General features: G+C 39.3%; 1 long non-coding RNA gene across 2 annotated transcripts in view; it reads left to right on the top strand.

The window, feature by feature from the left end:
* The window catches only part of LOC105493496 (uncharacterized), a 52,612-nt gene that overhangs the window by 15,592 nt on the left and 9,869 nt on the right, over positions 1-27,151 (top strand). Inside the window, exon 4 of one of the 2 annotated variants that reach the window (XR_011608749.1) lies at positions 2,543-2,943. The exons of the other annotated variant lie outside the window; for it this stretch is intronic. This is a non-coding gene — a long non-coding RNA (uncharacterized lncRNA). Of the gene's footprint in view, positions 1-2,542; positions 2,944-27,151 lie in introns of those variants that run through there. 2 annotated transcript variants of the gene reach the window in all.

The following is a 27,151-nucleotide window of genomic DNA, read 5'->3' on the forward strand; positions in this document are numbered from 1 at the left end:
CTCCTGGATGTTGTGACTGATCTGTGAGCTCACTTTGTTGACACATGACCCTCCAGGCTTGCAGCAACTCTCATTCCCACCAGAAAGTTCCCTTCAGCTTCCTGGAGTCCAAGCCAGTTTGTCCTGGAGGGGTTTAATTTAACCTCATGGGTTCCAGGTGGGTTTTGCTCTTTTCCACTTAACATCTGGCTTTCCTTCCTGACGGCCCATCCTACCCATCCACAGCAACTTCAAGCCCACACCAGGTGCAGAGACCACAGCATCACACGGAATTCTTTATCAGATCCCACAGTTACAGAGGATCCATATCATACTCTCCTATTTCAGATCATTCATTGTGGCTCTGCTTCTCTGATCGAGCCAAACTAATAAAGTAGAATTCCTTCCCACCCTACTTTCCCCCCCACCTTTCTTAGGGAAATGAAAGGAAGCTTCCTAAGGAAATGCACTGAGCCATCCTCTGTCACAGGTAGAAAAAGTTTCCGTCATAGTCACGTGACTCCAGAATGCACAATCACCAGCGCTTCATCCACTTTCATCCCCAGTAGCTGGGGATCAGCACTAACATTTATATCATTGTAAAAGAAATACTTGTAAGACAAATCCTTGATCTTCAGTCTGAGGCATCCAATGTACTCAGATCCAAAGGAGGCAATTCTCAATTCCTTTTTTTTTTTTTAATTTATTTATTATTATTATACTTTAAGTTGTAGGGTACATGTGCATAACGTGCAGGTTTGTTACATATGTATACTTGTGCCATGTTGCTGTGCTGCACCCATCAACTCGTCAGCACCCATCAACTCGTCATTTACATCAGGTATAACTCCCAATGCAATCCCTCCCCCCTCCCCCCTCCCCATGATAGGCCCCGGTGTGTGATGTTCCCCTTCCCGAGTCCACAGACGGGACCAGGGAGAGGGGATGCTAGTCATCCTCCAAACTTCTGGAGTTCCTAAACTCCCTAAACCCCACATGAGAGAACTTCTGTACTTTAAAATACTCCCTCTAGCATCCTGATCCACATCCTGAATGGCCTTTTCAGAAGCAGAAAACAAAAGTAAATGGTCACCCACATACTATGGAGTTGGTACATTTGCTAAGTTGCTCAGGCAACAGAACCACTGACTCAAACACTTCGGCCAAAACTTTCCAGAGAGTGATCTTTACTGCAGCAGAAAATACCTTTTTCACCTGTAAAATACAACTTCTGTGGTTCAAACTTTCTTTCTTTTTTTTTTTTTTTTTTTTTTCCTGAGACGGAGTCTCGCTCTGTAGCCCAGACTGGAGTGCAATGGTGCGATCTCAGCTCACTGCAAGCTCTGCCTCCCAGGTTCACGCCATTCTCCTGCCTCAGCCTCCCAAGTAGCTGGGACTATAGGTGCCCACCACCATGCCTGGCTAATTTTTTGTATTTTTAGTAGAGATGGCGTTTCACCGTGTTAGCCAGGATGGTCTCCATCTCCTGACCTTCTCATCTATGTCCGCCTCAGCCTCCCAAAGTGCTGGGATTACAGGCATGAGCCACCGTGCCTGGCCTCAAACATTCTTTAGAGTAACACAGCTGAACAATAATTGTGCGATCTCAAGAAAGTCTGGGTGTGTTGAGAACACTTTAAACCTAAGTACTTTGCTATCGTTTGAATCATGGTGTCCCCTCCAAAATTCATGTGGAAACTGAATCCCCAGTACAATCTGATTGAGAAGTGTGGCCTTTAGGAGCGGATGTAAAGAAACAAAAGGTGGTCCAGAGAGGAGGCAGGAAGGGAAGTTTTACTCGTGGTATCTTGGAGGAAGGCAGGAGAAATGGCCCCTGCAGAAGACAGCTGAGTGTGTTTGTCCCAGCCCAGGCCTAGAGGACAGGTCAGCCCTATCCTCAAGGAGGCTGCAGACAGAAGCCAAAAACACTGTTTCCAGTGGAATTTATCGCTCAGGATCCATCAGGATTACTCCAGGACCCAAGGGACCAAATCTATGCAGTTGGGGAGTGGGCACATATTTACAAGAAAACACAGTGTTGCTTTGGGCACTGGAGAGGACCCGGGAGCAACAACAGTGGATACCTATGGGCTCTACCAGGGCAGCTCAAGGCCTGGAAGCAGCTCTCTCCCTAGAGCCCCTGTAACAGTGGACGCTACATATTTCCCACTAGTAGCCAGTGGGCAGGGGATATCGGCAGGAAGTAAAATAAAGAAAACTGCGTGTGAGCCCATAGATGACACCTAGGGACTCCTAAAGTCTCCATAGTTGCTGGAGATATAATTTTAATATAATTCCACAAGTGCCCACAGGCTAGAAGGGTGGAGGATACCTGGGTTCTATTCCATGAGATTACAGTGAGATGAATGAGGAAAATACTTATCCCAAAAGCAAATGCAATATATGGAAACCACAGAGTATGAGTTCAAACTAACCTTTCCTTACTTGATATTTACACTTACCAGACAATTTTTAAAATATATTCTTTTTTAAAAAATTGTCTTCAAATAACGTATGCCTTTGCCACTTGACAATAAGTTGGCTCTCCATTCATTGTTTGCAGAATCGCATCCGCTAACAAAGAGGTGGGCCCCTGTTTTTCAAGCCAGAAGATTTAATTTTGTTGATGCCTCCTCCTCAGTGTTTCTTACAAAAACAATGAATTTTGTCCCATGCTGTTTGTAGAAGAGAAAAACACAGAAGGCAAGATTTTGTGAATGCCATCTGTGCTATTAACAAGTCACATTATCTCAGACTTTCACAGTGCAAGGCAGTGTCCCAGGCACAACATTTGGTCTGTGTCATGTACAAATGCCTGAAGTTTCAGCTGCATTTTTTCTCATCTGTGAAACTCAGGGGACTGCCCAGAAGTTCTTAAAGGATTCCTTCAGCTTCAATATTGCATCTCAGAATTTCCAACATGATATAACTTCCTATGAACTCCTTCCACAGAAATAAACCTTCCAAAACCCTCACACGACATTTTTGTAAACTACTGAGTGGTATATTATTTTTAAAAAATCACTTTAAATAAAGACTCACTTTTATTTTAAATTGGAATAATATTGACTGTGTTATAAAAGCCCTATTATCATTAATAATAACCATAATATATGAAAAGTTCCACCTAAGTTCCATTACATTAATTTTGTAATATAAAACAGTTTACAAAAAAGGTTGCAATGGTGTATGTCATGTATGGTTTGGAGACCATAGAATATATATTATATAATTTTATACATGAAAATATATATGTAGGTGCAAAAGTTATAAATGTATATGTAAATGTAGACTGAAATTTAACTAAATATTATGGCAATAAAATAGACTTCTTCATAACTTTTGCATTTTAGTTCTAAACTAATTGAAAAAAAGGCTTTAGAATTTTACTTGTAAACCCTCTCCACAAATAATGTATTGCTGATATATCATCTTTGTTCCCAATAAAGTGGATAAAATCATCATAACAGTTCCTCTGTAAACATTAGTTAAGAACTAAAAACATATAAGAATTTCCATTAAATAATTGAAAGTTAAACAGTTTATCATCTTGATCTTTAGAGAAGATCATCTTGAGATTAATCTACACAATTATACCCATGTTTCAGCATCAATGTTCATTATGATCTCATATTTAACCAACAATTTATGATGGGTACAAATTTTTAAATATGTGAGCAAGAATAAAAATTATTTTTAATTATACTACCACAAGGGAAAGAGGTGTTTGGCTGAGAAATAAATTAGCTGAGCCAGAGAATCACGAGCAGTGTCTTAACAGGCTTGCTGACATGTTCACTAGGTCCATCTCAGCATCCTTCATACTGACTTGTTTTGAAGGGAAAAAAAATTATTGGCCTGTGTATGGACTTTAAAACATGGCATTCTTGTCTTTAATAGTGTGATCCCACCAAGTACTTTGCAAGCTCCCAAATTGACAACCACAGATTAGGAAATGTCATAATACTGACAATATTGAACCATTTCCTAAAAGGTTTTGCTGTAACTGAGTTCTGTTTGTCGAGACTGCCAGAGCTTAGGAAAAAACACAGCTTCCCCACTGTTTTCCTGGGACTGCCCATCTCACGAGGCACACAATCATTGGAACATCTAAACACATGGTCTTTCGTCCAAGGCAGGCCCTATAGAAGACCTTTCCTTGCTAATACATTCTCTCTTCATGGGGATTGTTTCTGTGGCTTGGCAAATTGTTTGCCATCTTCTTCATCCATTCCTGGTTCTGAATTATCTGTGTGATTTGATCTGGGACGTGGGGTTCCCTTGATCTTGCTAGCCCCCACTTCCAGTTTTACATCAGCTGCTGTCCCTGACTCAGCACTCTAAATAAAAGCAATTGTTTGCTCCTCTTCCGGTATGTATTACTTTTTGGCTCTGAGACAACAGCGCTGAAACTCGACCTTAGGGCTATAGGAAAAAAGTGTTAAGTTCTAAGAGTATGGGATAACATCCATGGTAATAGGCAAGAGAAAACTCATCAAACTGCTTTTCTAGACACACTGACATCTCACTTGAATATAAGAAAAAATAGAGTTTGTGAATTCTCTTAATTAGGCCTATTTTTTTCTGCATCTAAATTGTGTTTCTTTCTAATATCAAAAAGGATCAAAGAAGTCTACTGAGGCTGTTTTCTTGTCATTTAAGTTTCAAAAACAGTAAAGTACTTTAATTTCACTTAATTGCCATAAATTCAACACAGCTTAAAGAAAAAGAGTTTGTAGTGCTAGTTTTCTTTTCTTTGTCAAAAAATCATTTTTACAAATCCCTTCTATATCATTCCTAATTGTATTTTGTATTTCCCAATTCACTCTTGTTAACCTTTGCCTATCACATTGGATAAGATCAACAGATTTTGCTGACAGAATAAAAGTATTATGCACATACAAAGGAAACCTCAGGTTGAACTCTATGAGATCATTCACAGATGTCATCACTAGCAATAGGAGAAGAGATTGTCTTGCAACTGTAAGAGTAGCCAAGGGAGTCTATGCCTGCTAAGAAGGCAAGAGGCAAGGGCTACTGGTAAGAGTGGCCTCTTCCTCTCAGGAAGTGACTTCAAACTATAGATATGGCAAAAGAAAGTGGTCCAGATCAGCAGGTTCTACCTACGACACCAAGCATTTCCAAGGGGAAAGCCTCAGAAAACTCAATTGAAATCTCCCATGGAGTGAACAGCCAAAGCCTTGGCATTGCAAGATATCAGAAGAAACAACCCATCAACTGGAGAAACATGTTGTCACCCTCCTGAGACTTTATGTTTCACAAGACCTAACAGGCCATCCTAACTCCAATCAGGGGTTGTAAGGATAAGATTTCATTCCCTGGGAGACTTCTGGGACCAAGGACTCTTCTCTGACACCGCCATTGTCTTTTGCTACTGGGGTCACCATTACAGCATTCACTTGCCTATGTATAGCTTATTACTATTACTTCAGGAAAATTATTTACAAAGAATAAAAGATGTAAAATGTAAGAAGGAAGTATAGGAGAATAAGAAACTAAATACACCCAGTGCTACCCTCTATGAGAGTATAAAGGAAGAGGTAAAGAAATCTCAACATGGAAAAACCTAAAGTCTTTTTTATTCTTGACAATTTGGCTTAAGAAAATTGAAATGCCCTTATAAACAAAAATTAACCCAATACTCTGGCTCTGACAGTGACATTAGCAGTGGTGTGATGCAGCTGGCTCATTCAGGCTGTCAAAGAGCCACTTGTTAAAGTGTCAGGAAATTTGTGAGCTCATGTTAAACACAGCCATTTTAAAAATTAAATTATATAAGCTTAAAATTAAATGCATTATATCAAAATAGAAAGACAATAAATACTCAAAATTCTCACTACTTATTTTACTATATTTTACAATTATCTATGTTATTGATGTTATAGACATGTATTTTATCTGTATGATGAAAATACTATAAAATTGTGTGCTACTGTACTCCTCTTCCCAGTTCTTCTTTCAGTAACATCATGTTAGTAACTTGAAATCAGACATGGTATGAGTATTAATACTATGGAAATCAACAAAAACTAAAAACCAGGGTTTCATTTATCATTTTGATTGCCTAGGCTTAAGAAAGAGATGGATAAAATATTAATAATGAAGATAAACTTAAAAATGTATATATCTGTAGCAATGTATTCTAAACACAAAATATCATTTTAAAAAATTTTCCTCAATTTGAAAATTATTATCTGACTCAGCAAAGAAGTCACTCATCATTAAATAAGTGGCATTCCAACATAGTCCTGAAGCTGAAAGAGATTTTTGCTTAATAAGTGTAATTTGTATAAGGATGACAAATAGTTTAATTATAAGACACATAGCAAATGTAATGATGATAGATTGTACTGGGAAAAGAGTTAGCGGATTAGAAAGAAACTTCATTTTTCAGGTAGCAGTTGCAATCATAAGTTGGCTAAAGACACAAGAGTTCACCAAAAATCAGCAAAAGGATTCTTTAAGAATCAATTGGATATATGGAATTTGCAATAAAATGTATTGTATATGTTATTATTTGTAAATAAGTGCTACACATCTGTATATCTGTACTATTTATAATAAAAGCATATATATGCATGTATGTATATAACACACACACATATGTATATAGTGTGTATATATACATATATATGTATATATATGCTATACTTTGAATGTGTCCAGCAAAAAGCATGTGTTGGAAACTTAATTTCCAATGCAACAGTGTTAAGACGTGGGACCTTTAAGAGATGACTAAACCATAAGGGTTCTGCCTTCATGAATTGCTTAATGTTGTTATCATGAGAGTGGGTTTGTTACTGTGGGGGTGGGTTCCTTATAAAAGGACAAGTTTGGACCCTTCTTGCTCTCTCTCTCGCTCGCTCTGTCTTGCCCTACTGCCTTCTGTCATGGGATGACACAGCAAGAAGGTCCTCACCAGATGCTAGAGCCAGGATGTTGGATTTCCCAGACTCCAGAATTTTGAGCTAATAAATTTTCATTCATTATAAATTACCTAGTCTCAGGTATTCTGTTATAGCAGCACAAAATGAATTAAGACTATAGGGATAGGTATATGATATAGATGCAAATATATAGATTTTTTTGATGTGATTAATATTTACCAGCACACCATTAGACATTAGACACAGGGATCCCACAATATTCAAAATTTATTTAAATAATTATGGAAATGTATATAAAGCAAAAGGATAGAAACAATGACAATAAAACCAAAATGAAGGGATAATCATGGCAGCATAGAAAAGGAAGACATGGATAAAGTTACCATACTAACATGCACACCCTGAGGTCTTGGATCACTGCTATGGAGTAAACTGAGAATACAACTCTACATGCAGAAAATTTAGTGACTGAAAAAGGAGATCTATAAACTAACTTTGTCAGACTGGGTCACAAAAACTTCTTGGCATTAAATATCTCTTGCTCACCATTGAACAGCACTGGAGAAGGTAAAGATCCATTCTCTGAATAGCCTGAAGCACAAGAGCTCAGGAACCCTTGGTGCTTCTACCAGTTCTCTGGGTGATGCTTCTTGCTCTATTAGGTGAACAGATTAGTATTTCAGTGTTTCACTATACCACATTGAAGTGGTCCTTGTGAAAGCCAGAAGGCTTGATGGGTGAGCTATTAAGATCTCTACTGAACTTCTATTTGTTTAATGAGTTCTTCACAGGGCACTCCGGAATGTTCCCGTCACTTCAGATAGTCCTGTCACCTAATTTCACTTCAGATAGTCCTGTCACCTAATTATCATTCAAAAAGTTTGTTTGCTTAAGCAACCCTCTGGAACATGACAGTCTTCCCTTTCTTCCACCACTAATTAAATTTTACCAGTCACTCAAGGCCCAACAGAAGTCCCAGCTGTTCTATTATCTGATTACATATTAGCTGATCAGAAAGCTTATCTATTTTCCATGAACAAATCTAAACATCTTCCTGGATACTTCCCAACCAGAATTACTTGAGATTGGAGGCCTATTGGCAATAGGTAATCCTGGCTAACTGACTAAATGATGTAAATGCTTTATATGCATAAAAAGGAAATCTGAGAACCAAGGCAAAATGTCAACTTTTAAATCGCAACCAGATCAACAAGGCAACTTTTAAAATCCTGACATACTTACGTTGCACAAATGTTACAGTCAAGGCACTGGGAATATTACGTGGAATACACTTTCATTTAGACATACTTTCTTAAAAAAATACATTATGTCTGAAAATAAAAACCTACTTCTCTCTTTTAGGATAAGAACTGTATCAAGAAACATAGTTAGATGGCTTCTCCTTTCAGGATCTTCGAGTAGATGTACTTTCCCTGTTTCTCCCACTAAGTACAACTAAAAGACATTATATGTAAAATAAACATAAGAAAAAAGGAGGAGAGAAGGCAGACCACCTAGGGACTTCATGATGTGAGGAAACACAGTGGTGAGTTACCTGGGTTTTCTTTTTAACCTCCTGTATACCAGACTTGGAGCTGTAAGAAGCTGGTAACCCAGAAATTAAAACAGGTATAGACAAAAAGAGCTCCAACAAAAGCCTCCACCCTCTAGCCAAAGGATCAAGAAAGAGAAAGCCCAGAAAAAAAAATTTAGACAATAACCATATTACTCCAGCCAAACACCACAGGAAAGATGGTGGCCCCGCCATGCCTGTGCCAGAAAGGGGTCAAGTGGAAAGCCCAGATTTCTACCCTTATGAGGCTATGATGAAACACCCAACACTCTGGTATAGTAACATTAGAGAAAGTCAAGTATGGAGCCAGCATCACATCTCTTCCAGCCAGTTACAGAGTCCCTTCCAATGGTGTCAGTGGGGATTTTGTGGAGCTGGAGCTCCCAGTCCAGCCAGCAATAACAAGGAGCTTCCCTACTTTAGATGTCAACAAAGGCCAAATGGAAATCTGGACTTCTACTTCCACTTGACAATAATGAGGTAACACTCCCCACCAATTATGGCAGTGTGTTACAGAGAAAGCCAATTAAAACTGAAGGTTTAAGTAATATCTAGTCTCACAAAATAACACAAAACTATCCAGATCTCAGTAAAAAAAAAAAAAAAAAAAAATCACTCACCACACCAAGAACCAGGAAAATCTCAAACTGAGTTTAATAAAAGACAGTCAATAAATGCCAAAACTGACATGGTAGAGATGCTAGACTTTTCTGACAAAGATTTTAAAGTAGCCATGATAAAAGTGCTACAATGATCAATTATGAAGATGTTTGAAAAAAATGAAAAAGTAAAATTAGCAAAATCTATAAAAGTATCAGCAAAGTGATAGAAGACATAACAAAGAACCAAATAGAAATTTTAGAATTCCAGATTACAAAAAGCAAAATAAAAACTCAATGGATGAACTCAATAAAAGCATAGAAGAAACAGAGGAAAGAATCTATAAGCTAGAAGGTAGACCAATAGAAATTATTCAATCTTAACAACAGAAAAAATAGAATTTTTTAAAAAGTAAATAGAGTCTTAGGGACCTGTGAGACTATAACAAAAGATCTAATCTGTCATCAAAGTCCTAAAAAGAAAGGAGAAAGAGGGCAGTTCTAAAGAAAGTACTCTAAGAAATAATGGCCAAAAACTTCCCTAATTTGGGAAGAGATATATACCTATGGGTTCATGGAAGGCCAAACAGAATAAATTCAAACAAATCAATATCAAAACACATCATAATTAAACTTCTGAATATAAAGACAAAGAGGAAAATCTTGAACATAGTCAGAGAAAAACTGCACCTGAGCAATAGGGGGAAGACAATTGTAAGACAATAGATTTTTCATTAGAAAGCATGGCGACTAGAAAAAAGTGGCACAATATTTTTTAAATGTTGAAAGTAAAGAACTGTTAATACCCAGTGAAAATATCCTTCAGGAATGAAGGAGGAATCATGACATTTTCAGATAAAGTAAAACCAAGAGAAACTATTGCCAGCAGAATATACCCTAAAAGAAATGTTAACCAAAGTTTTTAAACAGAAAATAAACAATAAAATAAAAAATTTTGGAATATAGGAAGGAGGAAAAAAATGAGGCACATAAAATTATGAGTAAATTCATTCAGCTTTTCTTCTGCTCTTGACTTTTCTAAATTATATTTGACTGTTGAAGCAATAATTATAACACTAGCTTATGTTATTCTAAATGTATATAAAGAAAATTCTTTACATTAGTTATAAAGAGAAGAGGGTAAAGGGATGTAAAGAGAGGTAAAGTCTCTATACTTCACTTGAAATGGTAAACTAATAGCACTATTAGACTCTGATAAGTAATGTACATATAATGTAATACCCAGAGCAACCATTTGAAAATTTATACAAAATGATACACTTAAGATCCCTAGAGATAAATAAAAATGAGATTCTAAAAAATATGTTCTAGCAATTCACAGGAAGTCAAGGAAAAAAGATTATAGAAAAGCAAAAAATAAAGTGAACATAATTGTAAGACCCAAAACTATTAAAATACTAGAAGAAAATCTGGTCATTGGCCTAGGCAAAGAACTTATGACTAAGATCTGAAAAACAAATGCAACAAAAACAAAAATAGGCAAATGGGACTTGAACTAATAAGCTTCTACACAGCAAAAGAAATTATCAATGGAGTGAACAAACAACCTTCAGAATAAGAGAAAATATTTGCAAACTATGCATCTGACAAAGGGCTAATATTCAGAATATACAACCAACTCAAACATCTCAACAACAATAAAAAATACCAATAATCTCATTAAAAAGTAGGCAAAGCACATGAACAGACATTTTTCAAAAGAAGTTATACCAACTTCTTTTGGCCAACAAGCGTATGAAAAGATGCTCAACATCACTAATCATCAGAGAAATGCAAATTAAAACCACAGTGAGATACTATCTTTCAAGAATCAGAATGGCTATTATTAAAAAGTCAAAAAATAACAGATGTTGGCAAGGATGTGGAGAAAAGGGAATGCTTATACACTGTTGGTAGGAAGGTAAATTGATATACCCTCTATAGAAAACAATATTGAGATTTCTCAAAGAACTAAAAATAGAACTAATATTCAACCCAACAATCCTACTACTGAATATCTACCCAAAGAGAAGGGTCGATATTCCATCATAGCAAGAAGATACTGGCACTCTTATGTTTATCTCAGCATTATATGTGATGGAACTGGAAGCCATTATCTGAAGTGAAATAACTCAGAAACAGAAAGTTAAATGCCATTTGTTCTCACTTGTAAGTGGGAGCTAAGTAATGTGTACCCATGGGCATGGAGAGTGGAATAGTAGACACTGGAGACTTGGAGGGGCAGGAGGGTGGGAGAAGGCTGAAGGATGAAAAATGATGTAGTGGGTACAATGTACACTGTTTGGTTGATGGCTACACTAAAAGCCCAGACTTCATCGTTATGCAATATATCCATGTAACAAAACTGCACTTGTACCCCCTAAATCTACAAAGATAATAAGTCAATAAATGAAGTGAACCAACAGAAAACAAAAAATAAAAAGGCATATTTTAGCCCTAATATATCGATAATTACATCAAATATAAATTGGTCTATATATGCCAATTAAAAATAAAAGACAGTCATTGTCAAAGTGGATTAAAGAACTTAACCCAGCTATGTGCCATCTACAAAAAAATTACCACAAATATGTGATATAGGCAGGTTGAAAGTAAAATGGTGGAAAAAGATATAATACTTCCTTCTTATCCATTGGGTATACATTCTAAGACCCCAATGGATGCCTGAAACCACGGATAGTACCGAAGTCCATATATACTATGTTTTTCCCTATACATACACATATACCTATGATAAAGTTTAATTTATAAATTAGGCACAATGCGAAATTAACAATATTAATTAATAATGCAATAGAGCAATAGTAACAATATACTGTAGTAAAAGTTGTGTATATGTGGTCTCTCTCTCTCTTTCTCAAAATATCTTAATGTTTTCAGGCCATGGTTGCTCATGACTAACTGAGGTCATGGATAAAGAGAGATTATTGTACATCATTCAAACATTAATCAAAGCAGGAGTGACTATATTAATATCAGATAGTAGATTTCCAAACAAAGAAAATTACCATCGACAGCGAAGGATATTATATATTAGAAAAGGGTCAATGAACCAAGAAGGTACAGCAATCTTAAATGTGCATGCAACAAACAATGAAGCTGGAAAATATGGGATGCAAAAACTGATGGAATTGAAAGGAGAAAAAGATAAGCTCACATGATGTTACAGTTGAAAGTTTCAGCACCCTCTTCTCAACAATTGACAGAAAATCAGCACAACTATATAAGAATTCAACAAAACGATCTATTATGGACAGAACTGTGTTTCCCAAAAATTTGTATTTTGAAGGCTTAACATCCAGCATCTTAGAATGTGACTTTATTTGGATATTGATTTTTTAAAGAGTTAATTGAAATGAGGCGGTTAAGGTGGCCCCTAATCCAATCTGATTGGTGTCCTTCTAAGGAGAGAAGATTAGAATATACAGAGTGAGACACACACCAGGGATGTGTGTGCACATAAAACAGGCCATGTGAGAAGTGTGGTATTAAGATATATAGGAAATATATATATATACACACACACATATATATGTGGTATTATGATATATAGGAAACATATATATGTATGTAGGTTTTTTATATATGTTTTCATCCATGGGTCCTGGTTCATAACTCCCATATCCCTTGTTACTGTCTTTTGTTGTAATGTTGGGTGTGTTAGGCTTCAGAGGCAGGCCTCAGGAAATGGAACTTCTTGCCTGTCTTGCTTTCATCTGTCCCAAGGTAGGACTGTAATCTTTCCCTACCTTTCTGATTGTGGGTCTTAAGACCCTCCCCTGTGAGGGTCCCACCTTATACTCTGGGAAAAGAAAGGCTTCCATAAAAACCCAAGAGGCCTGGGTTGAGAGAGCTTCTTGATACCTGAACATATGGAGGTTCCTGGAGGGTAGCATACCCATGGAGGACAGGGAAGCTCCATGCCCTTTTCACCATATGTCACCTTATGCATCTCTTCATCTGTATCCTTTGCAATATCCTTTGTAATAAACTAGTAAACAAAAGTGTTTCCCTGAGTTGTGAGCCACTTCAGCAGATTAATTGAACTCAAAGAGTGGGTCATGAGAACCCCAACTTGAAGCCAGTTGGCCAGAATTTCTGGAGGCCCAGACTTGCAACTGGAATCTGTGGGTATGGGTGGCAGTCTTGGGGACTGAGTCCCCAAGGTGTAGAATCTGACACTATCTCTGAGTAGATTGTGTGAGGGCTGAATTGGTGTCTGCTGCTTGGTATGTGGGGAAAAACCCACATGCATTTGGTTACAGAAGTCTTCTTCTATTTTGATGAATGCTGTGGTGTGAGAGTAGAGAAAAAACACATTTGGAGAGGGTTTTTCCCAATCCAAGACACAGAAATGAGGCAGCCACCTGCAAGCCAAAGAAAGAGGCATCAAGAGACACCAAACATGCCAGCACCTTGATCTTGGATTTCCAGCATCCAGAACTGTGAGAAAATAAACGTCTGTTGTTTAAGTCACCTAGTCTGTGGTATTCTGTTGTGGCAGCCCAAGCAGATGAATGCACCATCAACCAACAAAATTTGACATTTATAAGACAATCCATCCAACAACAGAAGAATTCACATTTTTCAAGTGTCCAAGACTGTATTTGGGGTTATTAAAGAAAATAAATTTAAAAGATTTAAAATTATACAGTGTGTCCTCTGACCACAGTGGAATCAAGCTAAAATTCAACAAATAAAGAAGAAAATCTCTTAGCACTTGGAAGGTAAACAACATACTTCTGAATAATCCATGGGTCAAAAGGAGGTCTCAGTAAGAAAGGACCAAAGCAATGAATAAACAGCTAAGATTTGACAGGAGTGTTGAAGGGAAAGCACTGGAGTACAGCAGGGGAGTGGAGATGCACCCGTGGCAACTAGAAATCCAGGAGGACAGTGTGGAGGCACCTGACCTCTACAGCCCCATCTCCCCTGCTAGGATCAGATCTGCCAAGAGTCAGGAGGGACATCCAGTTACAGAGAAAAGGTAATCAAAAAATCTCCACCAGCCTCCACTGTCACCAAAATTCATGCCTACAGTCTTTACAATGAAAGAACCAACAGTCCTTACACTCACTGAGCCCAGTTTGGAGAGCTACCAGGAATTCATGTGGCTACATTGTCCTGGATTAGGAGCACAAGGCATACATTTCCATCCCCCAACTCCTGTGAGCTAAGCTGCTGTAGTACAGCACCATCTTGGGATCTTTTCCCAGGATGGTGCTGTACTACAGCAACTTACACACACCTCTGGAGTGTACCCTGCTCAGGGGAACCAGTAGTCATTGCACCTCTCCAGCCCTAAGGATTTATCTTCATTGTGCCAAGCCCACATAGGTGGCTGAATATCGCAACCTTAGCTGTGCAGAACTTGGACCCAGGATTGGTTATGACTCTAGTCCTGAACAGCAGGAAAATCAACCCCCATCACCTGCACTTCCAGGCGAAGGAACAGTTTGTCAACATTGCCCAGGAAACACATTTGTGAGCCAGCCCAACTGCTGTACCCTTCCACAAGCAGGAGAGGCCCTAGACCTTCCAAGCAGGTGATATGCTCCTGGGCCAGTGCAGTAGCTGCATACCCATGCTCAGGACCTAAGAAACAGCCCCACAGCACCTCCTGCAGACACATCCCGGGATTTTCCAATGGCCCTGAAACCCCAGTAAGGGCCTGAGAAACGGCCCCACAGCCCATCCCTGGCAGAAATGCCCCCAGGCCAACCATGCAACCAAGAGCCCCCATCTTGGACTTGAAAAATAGCCCAGAGAGGTGCGGTGGCTCACGCCTGTAATCCCAGCACTTTGGGAGGCCAAGGCAAGCAGACCACAAGGTCAAGAGATCAAGATAACCTGGCCAACATGGTGAAGCTCTGTCTCTACTGAAAATATAAAACTTAGCTGGGTGTGGTAGTGGGTGCCTGTCATCCCAGCTACTCGTGGGGCTGAGGCAGGAAAATTGCTTGAAACTGGGAGACAGAGTTTGCAGTGAGCCGAGATGGCACCACTGCACTCCAGTTTAGGCAACAGAGGGAGACTCCGTCTCAAAAAAAAAGAAAAACAGCCCATGGGCCACCCCTGGCAGATACACCTCAGGTCAGCTGAGCAGCCCTTTGTCTGCATCCCAGGCCCAAGAAATAGCTCCATGGGCCAAGCCAGCAGAAACACACCCAGACCAGTGAATAAGTCATGTGGCCATGTCCTGGGCCTGAGAAATAGTCTGGTAAGCCACTCCTGGCAAACATGTTTCCAGGCCAACTGAGCAACCATGCAGCTGTGTCCTGGGTGTGAGAAACAGATCAGTGGTTCAAACCCAATAGACACAGCCACAGGCCAGCTGAGCAGCCATACAACTACATAGCAGGCCTGAGGAACAGCCCTGCAGGCTCCCTCTGAGCAGGCATCCCCAAGCCAGTTGCTCACAGCCAGAGTAACAACCCTATGGCCCCAACCACAGTCAGTCAGACCCCAAGTTGGCCACCCCACCATGTGCACATATGTGCCTCCAATCTGTGAAACAACTCAGCAAGCCTACTCCTGCAAAGCTAAACCACCATCACCATATACTCTTCCAGCCTAGGCCACTAAGAAACTCCCAAATGCCACTAGTGTGGATTACAGCTGAAGAAACTACAAAGACACCACACAACTATGTCCACCTAAAACCAAGGCCAACACACACCCACCAAACTGACGACGCAAGCCTCATTCATAGGAATAAGGTTTTCCCTATGAAACCTTATTTCAACACCATAAAGTCGGAAGAGGCAAATTTCCCACCAGATGCATAGAAATCCATGTATGAATGTATCAACCATGAAAAAGCAAGAAAACATGTCACCTCCAAAGTAAAACAGTAATTCTCAAGTAACAGATCCCAATCATAAGGAAATATATAAAATGCCAAAAAATTTGAAAGACTAGCCTTACAGAAATTCAGTGAGATACAAAGAAATACATATAAATAAATCAACAAAATCAGGAAAACAAATGATTATTTGAATAAGAAATTTAACAAAGAGATAGTTATCATTAAAAAGAACCAAACAGAAATCCTAGAGATGAGGAATTCAATAAATAAAATTTAAAATACAATCTAGAGCTTCAAAGTCACAGTAACCAAGCAGAAGAAAGAATTTCTGAACTTAAAGATGGGTCTTGTGAAATAACATGAGAGGAGAAGAAAAGAAAAGAAGAAAGGAAGGAAGAAAGAAAGGCAACAAGATTTATGATATACCATTAAGCAAACAACTATTTGTATTATGAGTGTTCCAGCAGGAGTAAAGAAGACAAAGGTGAGGAAAATATTATTAAAATAATAGCAGAAAATTTCCCAGGTCTTGGGAGAGAGATGGACATCCATGTCTCGGGACCTCAAATCCCCCCCAGTAGATTTAACCCAAATTGTTTTTCTCTGGGGTACATTATAGTCAAATTTTCAAAAGGCAAAGACAAAGAAAACATTCTAAAAGCAGGAAGAGAAAGGCATCAAGTCACATATAAGGCAATCCTCAGTAGACGAACAACAAATATCTCATCAGAAATCTTACAGGCCAGGAGACAATGGGATGTTATATTCAAAGTCCTGAAGGAAAACAACAAAAAAAACTGTCAAACAAGAATATCATACCCAGCAAAGCAATTCTTCAGAAATGAAGGTAAAATAAAATCTTTCATAGACAAGCAAAAACTAAAGGAATTAATCACCACCAGACTGGCCTTAAAAAAATTTTCAAGGAATTCTTACATCTGAAAGTGAAAAGATAAAAACTACCATCATGAAAATATGCAGAACCATAAACCTTACTGGTAGACCCTATACCAAAGGAGAAAGACAAGGGAATCAAACCTTATTACTACAGAAAACTACACAATGGCAAAAATATAAATAAAAGAAACTAAGAAACAAAGAACATACAAAGGAGCCAGAAAATAGTAAAATTGACCTCACCTCTCAATAATGACCATGAATACAAATGGATTAAATTCCTCATTTAAAAGGTATAGATGACTGAGTGGATTAAAAACAACACCCAGCCATATTCTGCCTACAAGAGACTCACCTCACACATAAAGACACAAATAGGCAGAAAGTGAAGGGACAGAAAAAGATATTCCATGTGAATGGAAACTACAAGTGAGTAGGAAAAGGTATTCTTTTTGTTATTTTTATTATACTTTAAATTCTAGGGTACATGTGCACAACATGCAGGTTTGTTATATAGGTATATATGTGTCATGTTGCTTTGCTCCACCCATCAACTCGTCGTTTACATTATGTATTTCTCCTAATGCTATCCCTCTCCCAGTCCCCAACCCCCTGTCAGACCCTGGTGTGTGATGTTCCCCTCCCTGTGTCCCTGTGCTCTCATTGTTCAACTCCCACCTATGAGTGAGAACATGCGGTGTTTGGTTTTCTGTCCTTGTGATTGTTTGCTTAGAATGATGGTTTCCAACTTCATCCATGTCCCTGCATCCTTTTTTATGATTGCATAGTATTCCATGGTGTATATGTGCCACATTTTCTTTATCCAGTCTATCACTGATAGACATTTGGCTTGGTCCAAGTCTTTGCTATCATGAGTAGTGACACAATAAACATACATGTGCATTTGTCTTTATCGTAGAATGATTTATAATCCTTTGGGTGTATACCCAGTAATGGGATTGCTGGTTCAAATGGTATTTCTAGTTCTAGATCCTTGGGAAATCGCCACACTGTCTTCCACAATGGTTGAATGAATTTACACTCCCACCAACAGTGTAAAAGTGTTCCTATTTCTCCACATCCTGTCCAGCATCTGTTGTTTCCTTTTTAACGATCACCATTCTCACTAGCATGAGATGGTATCTCACTGTGGTTTTGATTTGTATTTTTCTAATGACCAGTGATGATGACCATTTTTGCATATGTCTGTTGGGTGCATAAATGTCTTCTTTTGAGAAGTGTCTGTTCATATCCTTTGCCCACTTTTTGATGAGGTTGTTTTTTCTTGTAAATTTGTTTAAGTTTTTTGTAGATTCTGGATATTAACCCTTTGTCAGATCAGTAGATTGCAAAAATTTTCTCCCATTCTGTAGGTTGCCTGTTCACTCTGATGAGAGTTTCTTTTGCTCTGCAGAAGCTCTTTAGTTTAATTAGATAGTATTTGTCTATTTTGGCTTTTGTTGCCATTGTTTTTGGTGTTTTAGTCATGAAGTCTTTGCCCATGCCTATGTCCTGAATGGTATTGCCTAGGTTTTCTTCTAGGGTTTTTTTGTTGTTACATCTTACATTTAAGTCTTTAATCCATCTTGAGTTAATTTTTGTATAAGGTGTAAGGAAGGGATCCAGTTTCAGCTTTCTCCATATGCCTAGCCAGTTTTCCCAGCATCATTTATTAAATAGGGAATCCTTTCCCCATTGCTTGTTTTTGTCAGGTTTGTCAAAGATCAGATGGTTGTAGATGTGTAGCATTGTTTCTGAGGCCTCTGTTCTGTTCCATTGGTCTATATCTCTGTTTTGGTACCAGTACCATGTTGTTTTGGTTATTGTAGCCTTGTAGTATAGTTTGAAGTAAGGTAGCATGATGCCTCCAGCTTTGTTCTTTTGGCTTAGTATTGTCTTGGCAATGCGGGCTCTTTTTGCTTCCATATGAACTTTAAAGTAGTTTTTTCCAATTCTGTGAAGAAAGTCAGTGGCAGCTTGATGGGGATAGCATTGAATCTATAAATTACTTTGGGCAGTATGGCCATTTTCATGATATTGATTCTTCTTATCCATGAGCATGGTATGTTCTTCCATTTGTTTGTGTCCTCTCTTATTTCACTGAGCAGTGGTTTGTAGTTCTCCTTGAAGAGGTTCTTCACATCCCTTGTAAGTTGGATTCCAGGGGATTTTATTCTCTTTGAAGCAATTGTGAATGGTAGTTCACTCATGATTTAGCTCTCTGATTGTCTATTATTGGTGTATAGGAAAGCTTGTGATTTTTGTACATTGATTTTGTATCCTGAGACTTTGCTGAAGTTGCTTATTAGCTTAAGGAGATTTTGGGCTGAGATGATGGGGTTTTCTAAATATACAATCATGTCATCTGCAAACAGAGACAATTTGACTTCCTCCTTTTCTAATTGAATATCCTTTATTTCTTTCTCTTGCCTTATTGCCCTAGCCAGAACTTCCAACACTATGTTGAATAGGAGTGGTGAGAGAGGGCATCCTTGTCTTGTGCTGATTTTCAAAGGGAATGCTTCCAGTTTTTCCCCATTCAGTATGATATTGACTGTGGGTTTGTCATAAGTAGCTCTTATTATTTTGAGATACGTTCCATCGATACCTAGTTTATTGAGAGTTTTTAGTATGAAGGGCTGTTGAATTTTGTCAAAGGCCTTTTCTGCAGCTATTGAGATAATTATGTGTTTTTTTGTCATTGGTTCTGTTTATGTGATGGATTACGTTTATTGATTTGCATATGTTGAACCAGCCTTGCATCCCAGGGATGAAACCCACTTGACCCGTGTGGATAAGCTTTTTGATGTGCTGCTGGATTTGGTTTGCCAGTATTTCACTGAGGATTTTCACATACATGTTCATCTGGGATATTGGCCTAAAATTCTCTTTTTTTGTTGTGTCTCTACCAGGCTTTGGTATCAGGGTGATGCTGGCCTCATAAAATGAGTTAGGGAGGATTCCCTCTTTTTCTATTGATTGAAACAGTTTCAGAAGGAATGGTACCAGCTCCTCTTTGTACCTCTGGTAGAATTTGGCTGTGAATCCTTCTGGTCCTGGACTTTTTTTGGTTGGTAGGCTATTAATTATTGCCTCAATTTCAGAAACTTTTTATGTTTAAATAGTATTAGGGTGCCAAAATGATAGGGCAAAGATAATATAACTTTGGATTAAGAAGACATAGTGTCAAAGTAGATGCTTTTAGTTTGGGTTTTTTGTTTTGTTTTGTTTTTTGTTTTATGTTTTTTAGAAGATATAGTGAAAGTTCTTCCTTTACACCAGTGATTCTCAAACCACAACATGTACTGTGTGCATGCATCACAATCACAGGGAGCAATTATGGAAACACAAACTGCTAGACCCAGACCCAGACCCAGAAAATTTCTAATTCAGTTGATTCAGTGTGTCTCATGTTGGAAGGCAGCCTGAGAACTGACAGTTCTAGCAAGTTCCCAGGTGATGCTAATGCTACTTGTCCAGGAATCACACTTTGAGAACCACTGCTTTACTGCTTTGTAGCCCTGTGACAATAAGTGCACCACTTAATCATAAGTACACTACTTAATCTTAGTTTCAGTGTCCTCGCTGGTGAAATTCATATGGCAATATCTACCCAAACTGTCAGAGGCGTTCAAACCTGAGCAACTCCATCTTGAATAGGGACTGGGTAAAAAAAGGCTGACACCTACTGGGCTGTATTCCCAGTAGGCTAGGGCATTCTAACTCACAGGATGAGATAGGAGGTCGGCACAAGGTACAGGTCACAAATACCTAGGTGACAAAACAGCATGTGGTAAAGAAGCTGATCAAAACCCACCAAAACAAAGATGATGATAACAGTGACCTCTGGTCATCCTCACTGCTCATTATACAGTAATTAAAATGCATTAGCATGCTAAAAGACACTACCACCCGCACCATGACAGTTTACAAGTTTACATCAGTTACCCTATATGGTCTAAAAAGGGGAGGAACCCTCAGTTCCAGGAATTGCCCACCCTTTTCCAAGAAAACTTATGAATAATCCACCCCTTGTTTAGCATATAATCAAGAAATAGCTATATGTATCCTTAGTTGAACAGCCCGTGACACTGCTCTGCCTATGGAATAGCCATTCTTTATTCCTTTACTTTCTTAATAAACTTGCTTTCACTTTACTGTATGTAAGGGAGGAGACCACCCCTCATATTGTCTTATGCCCAATTTCTACCTCCAAAGAAAGAAGAAGGAAAAACTAAAAGGCAGAAATGAAATCCACAGGCAGACAGCCCGGCGCCGCACCCTGGGCCTGATAGTTAAAGATCGACCTCTGGCCTAATCAGTTATGTTATCTATAGATTACAGACATTGTATAGAAATGGACTGTGAAAATCCCTATCCTGTTTTGTTACGATCTAATTACCGGTGCATGCTGCCCCTAATCACATACCCGCTGCTTGCTCAATCAATCACGACCCTCTCACACGCACCCCCTTAGAGTTGTGAGCCCTTAAAAGGGACAGGAATTGCTCACTCAGGGAGCTCGGCTCTTGAGACAGGAGTCTTGCCAATGCCCCCGGCCGAATGAACCCCTTCCTTCTTTAACTCAGTGTCTGAGGAGTTTTGTCTGCGACTTGTCCTGCTACATACGGACTCACCCCAAATTCTTTCTTGCATGAGATCCAAGAACCTGCACTTGAAGTCTGAATCAGGACTCCTTTCTGATAACAAAACTATACAAAACAGTACTTCGTAAAAATCAAAATAAGAAAATGTATGTGAAAACATTTTGTAAATTAGAATGTGCTATATAAATACATTCTGTTATTCAAAAACTATTTTTATAATGCTTATTATGTGCTGGCTCTATGTTGTGAAATAAGAGCAAATCAATCATTGGAGCTTGTAGTCTGGTATGAAAGACGAACATTAAATAGATCATTATTTAATTATCAATGCAAACAAGTGTTATTTGTCAATAATGAATATGTTTGAGAAAAGATTAACATTTTGAAACTGAAAGCAGTATAGTAAAATTATATGACTACAAAAATTAAATCAAGTAAATAACAAATAATGAGGCCATAGAAAGTTTAAAGATAAAGCTTTATCAACCCATCATCTATACTTGAGGGTACTGGATTCCTGCTATGGAAATTAGTTAAGAAAATAATCTCAAACCCTACTAAATTACTGTCAAGCAAGTCGAGTATATTTTGTAGTATTTAGAGTGTTCAAGGTCCAGCAATCAGATTCAGTATAAAAGGGCAATTGAATAGGGGAAATATATTCAATGTTCTTTCCAAGCACCTTCGGGAAGTGGTCCTAACCTTTCCCTTCTAGCTTTCAACAACACTTTGTGTTTTGCAAGTTATTAATCAGAGCATACTGCCTTTTATTAAATCTGACTGGTAATAAAATAGACGTTTTTCTTAATCAAGCCCACACTGTGGCTTAAATCACCTTTAGGCCAAAATTTATTCTCCTGGGTGGGAGGCAAGCTCATCAGAAGAATCTCAAGGAGGATTATATCTGTGGGGGAGGATTTCGAAGCTTTCCCAAGCAGGCAGTGAATAGGGACTCTGTCTGCCTTCCCAGAAATAGCCAGCAGGCTAGAAGAGTCCAATGCTACCCATCTGCTTTTGGTGACAAATTGGTGGTTTGCTCATAAACTTGAAAATCCAGCCAAACCAGTGCAGGGTTGGATCACAGGCTCCTTTTTGGCTCTGTTCTGGGCCCTTTTAAAATTAAAAATGGGTACTCTTTTTTCTGCTCAATACTTTAAAATGGCAAAATGTATGATTTCCTCAAAGAAGTTTCCATAAACTCTTTAAGGAAAAAGAGCTTTGTTTTTCAGACTTCACCCTCCAGGAAGAGGCCAAATTTCCATTATGGAAACTGAATTTACCCTTGCCACTCCTATGTCTCATTTACTGCAGAGGGCAGGCCTACAAATCTGGATTAGACAGACCTTAGCAGGTGATGGGACAGAGTACACAGCTTTATTTAGTTTAACATCTTGAATCCATCTTGGGACAGTCTATCCTTCAAAAGCAATCCCCCAAAACTGGTCATGGTGGTACATGCCTGTAGTCCCAGCTACTTGGGAGGCCAATGTGGGAAAGTCACTTGAGGCTGGTTGGAGGCTATAGTGTGCTATTATTGTGCCTGTGAATAGCCACTGCTTTCTAGCCTGGGCAACATCTCTAAAAATCATAATAACATTTAATTTAAAACAAATCTTCAAATAGTCCATTTAGCCACCATCTCTTTCTACTTTTCTTTGTACTTACTTTGTTGTTTCTAGTCCCCTTTCCTCTCTCCACACTGGTTCTAGGAAGTTAATTTTGTATCTTGAAGTTTGAGACACCCTAAGGGATTCCCCACACCCAGTTCTCCACATATTTTCATGCCTAGAATCACTCTCATTAGTCTTCCCTCATATTTGTATCCTTCATTTCTGTTGGAAACTGCCTTCAAAGTTAAGACCCTCTAGGTCTGCTCCCATAGGTAAGGGATGAGGACAGGTGGAGACAGATCAAGAAGACAGTTGTGAGGGATAGGGCTGGGAGACGGGGCTGCAGATTGAAGAGTATGATAGGCTGGACTCCCTGGGGAATTCAGACTCTGACTCAGAGATTTGTGTGCAGGAAGCTTGTTGGTTAGAATGCTCAGGATCAACTTGTTGGAGAGTGAAGGAAGAAAGATTGGGCAGAGGGAAAAGCTGGACAGTCACAGCAAAGGAGCTGGAATGGCCCCGCACAGTCATCCCAAATTGGCATAAGGAGCCATGTCTTTGATCACCACACTGCATTTGACTAGTCATCAGATGCAGATTACCCCAGGAAAGGCATTCTTGGTAGAGGCAGTTCTCTTCAGTGGAGGACAATCTCCAGAAGGGAAGTCAGCCACTTAGCAACTGGAGGAATGAGTATTTAAGTCTTGAAAGAGGAAGTCTAGGCAACACACCACAGAATCTGCTAAAAAGACTAACGACCATCCTCCCATTTTTATGACTTCCTACCAAGCAACAGGGAGATCAGGGTCACTGTTATCATGGGGAATAGGGAGAGTCAGTTGGCATCCCACCAGGAGTCAGATGACACACCCAAGACAGGGCAGAGGGTTTAATTACAACGGAGCTATTTGCAAAAAACAGATCAGGTACAGGGAAGAGCAAGATAACCACATAGCCATTACTACTCCTAGGCCAGAGGAGCAAGAGAAAGGAGAGAGTGATGGAACCCAGAAAACAAATACCAAGTAGAGGAAGTCATGTTGAAAGGAACAGAGATCTTCAGCTGAGGCCACAGCCAGCTCAAGGTCCTCACAAAGAAGGAAAAACGGAACTGAATATACCAACCTTGTTCTCTTGCCAGGGCTCCCATTTGGCCCAGCCTCATCAAGCAAGGGAACTTATTGCTATAGTCCACGCAGGTCAGCTTCCTGGAACAGAGGGCAAGGAGATAAGAGTGGAGAATGGATCTAGAGGCACAAATAGAAGCTATCTGACATAGACTTAAAGGGACATTTACTGCTCAAAACTTTCAGCTTCCATGCTTGCTCCCATTTCCAGCCATGTATATACAAGGGAGTGAAGTCCAATCTGTTTTCACAGTTGAGACCACACCCTAGAGAGCAAATTCATAATGCTAAGTGCAGTAGCCGTGAAGCATCAATGCATGTCTGACATTAGGAAGGTCCAGACTTTTTGAAAAACTCTTTAAGCCTTTGAAATGTGCTAGTAATGAAAGTCAGTGATTTGGTGTATTTAAGAAAAGGGGGAATAAGAAAGAAAAAGAGCATAGCAATGATGAGAAGATAATTCCCTGGGAACATATCAGTCACCTAAGAGCCTTTACCAAAAAGAAAAAAAAAAAAAAACGTTTGAACTCTATGGACACAAAGTTACAGTCAAACAACCCTGATATATGTATCTTTAAAAGAAATCTATAAGTGATCTTGATACACAATCACAGTTAAGAACCATTGTCAGAGTCCCAGAATGGATAGGCTTATGGTAGAAGTAGTAGGGACTCCTAGAAAATATAGAAAAAGAAAGAAGAATTTCCCAAGCCAAAGTAGAACATTCTGACACTGCCCCTTAGCCTCTGACTGGTTTAAAGAGTATGAGGGCATAAAGTACTTAAAAAGCATTTTCTAAAAACTAATGCCAAGCAGTTTGACCACAAAAATAAACCACTTGCTCTTTCTTATTTTATTGATGTTCAGTATCCCTACTGGGCTATTTACAGTTAGGTGCTTTGTCTAAGTATGAGCCAAAGTATATAGAGAGGAGAAGACTAGTGAGTGTTTTCTCAAAATACAACCCTACTGTGTGGTAAACCATATATGTCAAAACTGAAGAAAAATTTGTCATTATAAACATCAGTGGCAGGTCTTAGAAGACATTTGGAAAATGACAGCCTCAACTCACCTCAAAACTTCTCCACTCCTAACTCCAGTCTGTACACAGTTCTTGAGCCAAACTGCTGCTGGAGTCCATGATGACCCAGGTGTAAATAAGACCTTGGACTCTGAAGAAAATTAAGAAGCGAAAACTGGGGCTGGCATTTCTCCCTGGAGAGTTGGCCTAAAGAAATCTAGAGAGAAGCTAAAGGAATGGAGTGAGTCCTCATCCCTGAGGCTGAAAGAATACAAGACCTGGGAGAAAGGACATTCCAGCAGCCTGCTGTCTACTGGTAGAATTGCAACCATATGTAGTGTAGTATGCCTACAACCAGACCTGATCCTCAAGGAATCCACAACATAGAACAACCGTCTGACGGCATCCAGAGAGGGAAGACGTATGAGGACAAGGCACGTATGTAAGACTTTACAATCAACAGAAAAGAACTAAATTCTCCCTTTTAAAAAATAGAGACTACATGAGTTTGAAACCAGCTTGTGCAACGTGATAAAACCCTATCTCTACAAAAAATACAAAAAATTAGCCAGGCATGGGGGCATGTGCCTGTAAGGACGAGGTGGGAGGATCATGCGAAGCCAGGAAGTCAAGGCTGCAGTGAGCCGAGATCATGCCACTGCACTCCAGCTTGGGTGGCAGAGCGAGATCCTGTCTCAAAAACAAACAAACAAACAACAACAACAACAAACCAAGAAAAGAGGACAGGTTAAGCTAAAATACAAAAATAAAGCTATATTCTATTTATAAGAAACATACTTTAAAAAATAATAAAGAATGGTTGACAATAAAGCAAAAGGCTAAAAAAAAAATCAGGCAAATATCAAGAAAAAGAAAAGAGAAGTGGCAAGAAAAATGTCACACAAGTAGAATTTAAAGATAAGAATATTAAACAGAATGAATAAGAAATTATGTAAATAAAGGCATAATTTATGAAGAAGATAAAATAGTGATGAACCTATACACATCACAAAATAAAAGTTAAATATGTAAAGCATACAAAAATAGAAATAAAAGAAGAATTCAACTAAAATACAATTATAACAAGCTATTTTAATACATTTATTACAGAATTTGTTGTATATAGTGAACAAATAAGTCAAAGGCAAATTAAATAATACTTGACTTTCAGATGGAATAAAAATTTACATTCCTTGGGGGGGCGGAGCAAGATGGCCTAATAGGAACAGCTCCAGTCTCCAACTCCCAGCGCGAGCGACACAGAAGACCGGTGATTTCTGCATTTTCAACTGAGGTACTGGGTTCATCTCACTGGGGAGTGCCGGACGATCGGTGCTGGTCAGTTGCTGCAGCCCGACCAGCGAGAGCTGAAGCAGGGCTAGGCATTGCCTCACCTGGGAAGCGCAAGGGGGAAGGGAATCCCTTTTTCTAGCCAGGGGAACTGAGACACACAACACCTGGAAAATCGGGTAACTCCCACCCCAATACTGCGCTTTAAGCAAACAGGCACACCAGGAGATCATATCCCACACCTGGCCGGGAGGGTCCCACACCCACGGAGCCTCCCTCATTGCTAGCACAGCAGTCTGTGATCTACAGGCAAGGCAGCAGCGAGGCTGGGGGAGGGGCGCCCGCCATTGCTGAGGCTTAAGTAGGTAAACAAAGCTGCTGGGAAGCTCGAACTGGGTGGAGCTCACAGCAGCTCAAGGAAACCTGCCTGTCTCTGTAGACTCCACCTCTGGGGACAGGGCAATAACAAACACAGCTGAAACCTCTGCAGACGCAAACGACTCTGTCTGACAGCTTTGAAGAGAGCAGTGGATCTCCCAACATGGAGGTTGAGATCTGAGAAGGGACAGACTCCCTGCTCAAGTGGGTCCCTGACCCCTGAGTAGCCTAACTGGGAGACATCCCCCACTAGGGGCAGTCTGACACCCCACACCTCACAGGGTGGAGTACACCCCTGAGAGGAAGCTTCCAAAGCAAGAATCAGACAGGTAC

The sequence above is a fragment of the Macaca nemestrina genome, chromosome 1, assembly GCF_043159975.1.
Source record: "Macaca nemestrina isolate mMacNem1 chromosome 1, mMacNem.hap1, whole genome shotgun sequence".
Lineage (NCBI taxonomy): Eukaryota > Metazoa > Chordata > Mammalia > Primates > Cercopithecidae > Macaca > Macaca nemestrina.